Below are 4,329 nucleotides of genomic sequence, written 5' to 3' on the forward strand. Positions count from 1 at the left end.
TCATCCAAAAGATTACAGTCGGTCAGTGTAGACCTGGTGATCATGTCATTTCTGTTCAACAACCGACCTTCCTGAAGAGGTACCCCAAACTCCTGAAACACAGTAGTCAACAGATTTATGTAGGCCAGCTGATGAGGCCTTTTGGGATCAACAACTCTGGCCATATGCTGGATCATCAGAGAGGGCCAGTCAATTGGGTCCATGTTTTCTAAAGCATGACCAATGCCCATATCTCTTAAAGATGCCTCATGGTGTTTTTCACCCCTAGGCAGTATACCCTTATGAACCATTTCAAACACCAATTTATGAAAATACGGCATCTCCCCTTTCAACATTTTCCTAGGACGAACATTTACCCTCCCCTGTATGAATTTTGAAGTGAGCACACAATTTTCCTCCTTCGTCCAGTTATACTCAGCCAACCCAGTACATGGTATGTGAAAAATCTCACCCAACCTAACCCTGTCAAATACTAATTCCACACCATGGACAGACGAAGTGACCACAAAATTGTCCAACACAGTCAAGTTAGTACAAAACTCAATGACTTCATTATCATAGACCATAGCATCCATTTTTAAGAACACATCTACCCACCTCTGAGCCGCAAACAGAGCCAGTAATTTTTTGACGGCAGGAATCTCCCTAATTTCTGAATGAATAGTTCTACCCCGTAAGACAATTTTGGACCTAAAGTAGGCCTCCTTCCCCATGGCCAGAAACTTAATCTCATTCTTAGTAAGGGTTTGAGAAGGGGGAGGGGTGGAGTAATGGACAGATTCAACACCCTCGTCATCAGTATATAGAACTATAGGGGTTTTGGGAATGCGAACGGGGGACTTACCGGTGCGGCGACGTTTCTTGCTTGACTCAGCAAGCACTTGAAGTCGAGTGTTACTTGCACTTCTAGTACGGGGAGGGCGGAGAATTGCTTGTTTGATAGCAATATGTTTACGAAGTCGCCGGGGACCCAATCTCTTGAGTGGAGAAGGGGAATCTTTGGGGACATTCAATGGGGTAAGGGGGACAGAGGGATTTGAGTTCACAGTCTGTGGAAAAGGGTTTTGGAGAGGGTTAGGGTTTGGTGGGTTGGGTGATAAGGGTGATTCAGGGAAGAAGAGAGGTGTTTGGAGATAATTATCAGGGTTTTTGGAAGACGGGGATGAGGGAAGAAGTATATTTGAGGCATGCTGGTGGGTGAAAGGTGACGATTATAGCGGTGGGACAATGGGTTGTTGGGGAGTTTGAAGGGTGGAGGCAGATGGAGTGGTGGCAAAAACACTTTCCCCCTGAGAGGGAGACGTGAGTGATTTTGGAGAGGGGTGTTTTTTCGGTGAGAGGATTGGTTCATCTTCATCAGAGTAGTCGACGTGATGAAGAGAAGAAGCCATGGTGATGGTAGTGTAGGGGATGCGTGTAGGTTTTGGAAAAAAGGGGAAAAGAAGAGCTTGGGATAAGAGACGTAATGATGGTACTTTCTTGATATTTCTGTTTATTTTGAGTCTTGGGAATTCTAAGAGACGGTTGTCAAATCAAGAGGAGTTGATGGATTTATTTATGATAAGTTTTCCCGCCAAAATGATAGGTGATTGAACAGAAGTCGTGAAAGATGAGAACCAGGTGCTTAAGGTATATGTTCTAACAAAGGCTAATGTTTTATGAAGTAATGACACATTCAGTAGTTTGAGGAGTAGTGCATACCTGTGAGGATGAGAACCTGCTTCATACTGAAATGGCTCTTCTGATTATAGTTATAGGAAACTAAGGGTAATATCATTAGACCTTTATCACAGTGCATAAGTTGTTCGTAGTGAATATCTGCAAGAGTTAGTTATATTAGTCTCCTCATATTAGTACTAAAACACTAGCCCTAAAGATAATCGATTTTTTTGAAAGGGTTCTATTCCAAGTGCCTTAGTGAAAATATCAGCGATCTGGTCCTCAATCTTGCAGAAAGTCATTATAATGAGGCCTTTTTCAACATTGTCCCTAAGAAAGTGATGTCGGATGTCTATGTGTTTGGTGCGTTTATGTTGAACCGGGTTCTTTTCCATATTGATAGCACTTGTATTATCACACATGATGCAACCTACTTGTACTCCAAAATTTTCTAGTTATTGTTTGATCCAAAGTAGTTGGGCGCAACATGAAGCAGCTGCCACATATTATGTCTTAGCCATTGAGAGTGCAATTGAGTTTTGTTTTCTGGTTGCCCATGAAACAACACAAGGTCCCAAAAAGTGTGCCATCCTAGATGTGCTTTTTCTATCAACCAGGTACCCGGCATAATCAACATCAGCAAATCCTACCAGATCAAAGGAGTCACCTGAGGGGTACCACAACACCAGGTCCATAGTACCTTTGAGATACCGAAATATTCTTTTGACTGCCTTTAGATGGGATTCTTTAGGGTAAGACTAAAATCTTACACATAGCCCAACATTTTACACATTATCGGGTCTGCTGGCAGTTAGGTACATAAGAGATCCAATCATTCCTCTATATTTTGTATCATTTACCGGAGAACCAGCTTCATCCTTGTCAAGCTTAGCTGCAGTACCAATAGGAGTGTCAATTGTCTTTGCTTCATGCATCTCAAACTTCTTTAGTAATTCTTTGATGTACTTTTGCTGATGAATTGATGTACCTAATGGAGACTGCTTGATTTGGAGGCCTTGGAAGAAAGTCAGTTCACCCATCATACTCATCTCAAATTCACTGCTCATTAACTTAGCAAACTCAACTCTGAGTGAGGCATCAGTTCCTCCAAATATTATGTCATCGACATAGATTTGTACGATAAGTAGATCTGGACCTTGCTTTTGAATGAATAGTGTATTGTCTATCTTTCCACGTGAGTATCCATGTGTGAGAAGAAATGTGGATAAGCGGTCATACCAAGCGCGTGGAGCTTGTTTCAGCCCATATAACGCCTTGTCGAGTTTATAGACAAACTCAGGGTGATTTGGGTCCTCAAAGCCAGGGGGGTTGTTTCACATAAACTTCTTCTTGAATAAATCCATTTAGAAAGGTACTTTTTACATCCATCTGATAAAGTTTAAACTCCATGTGAGCTGCAAAAGTGATTAACATCCTTATAGCTTCCATTCTTGCCACGGGGGCAAAAGTTTTGTCATAGTCGATTCCTTCTTCTTGATTGTACCCTTGTTCAACTAGTCTTACCTTGTTTCTAGTGATTTGCCCTTGGCCATCCAGCTTGTTTCTAAAATCCCATCGAGTGTCTATCATAGTTCTGTCATGTGGTCTGGGAACCAGGTTCCATACTTTGCTTCTTTCAAACTGACTCAGTTCCTCCTGCATGGCAATGATCCAGTCTGGGTCTGTCAGAGCTTCTTTAATATTTTTGGGTTCAATTAGTGATAAATATGCTGATAAGTCATACATGTTCCTCAGTTTTGATCTGGTGTGGATTCCTGAATCCAAGGGTGTAAGAATATTCTGTAGCGGATGAGAGCTTTGATGTTTCCAGTTGTTTGGTTGACCATCTCCAGTGACTTCAGATGTTGATGGATCAGGTTCACCTTCTTCCTCTTCAACAAGTGTATTTTCAGTTTCATGGTTGATAGGTCTTATTGTGACGGGTTGCTCCTCAGTTCCATCCTCATCTGATTGGAGTTCTGCTGAAGTCTGTGGTTGGGTCATACCCAGAACCTCAACCTGGCTTACCATGCCTTGATTATTTAGGTTTTGTTTTTCATCAAATATGACATGCATACTCTCTTCTACTCGATTTGTTTTCTTATTAAGTACTTTATATGCCTTACTTTGTATGGAATATCCAAGAAACACTACTTCATCACTTTTTGCGTCAAATTTTCCCAATACGTCCTTCCTATTATTATGCACGAAACAGGTGCACCTAAAAGGTCGGAGATGTGCTAGATTTGACTTTCTCCCTTTCAATAGTTCATAAGGAGTTTTATTCAGAATTGACCTTATCATGCATCTGTTAACAAGATAACAGGAGGTGTTAATAGCCTCTGCCCAGTATGATTGGGGTAGATTGCTGGAGATCAGCATGGTTCTAGCAATGTCTTCTAGTGTTCTATTCTTACGTTCTACTATACCATTTTTCTGTGGAGTTCTTGGTGCTGAAAAATTGTGGTCAACCCCATTGATGGTACAGAAATTTAGGAACTTTGAGTTTTCGAATTCTGACCCATGATCTAATCTGATGCTAATGACTTCACTGTTGAATTTATTTTGACCAAGTTTCACAAAGATTTCAAACATATCGTATGTATCATCCTTTGTTGCCAAGAAGAAGGTTCATGTAAACCTAGAATAGTCATCTACAATTACAAATAT

Source organism: Solanum stenotomum, chromosome 3 (genome assembly GCF_019186545.1).
Source record: "Solanum stenotomum isolate F172 chromosome 3, ASM1918654v1, whole genome shotgun sequence".
NCBI lineage: Eukaryota > Viridiplantae > Streptophyta > Magnoliopsida > Solanales > Solanaceae > Solanum > Solanum stenotomum.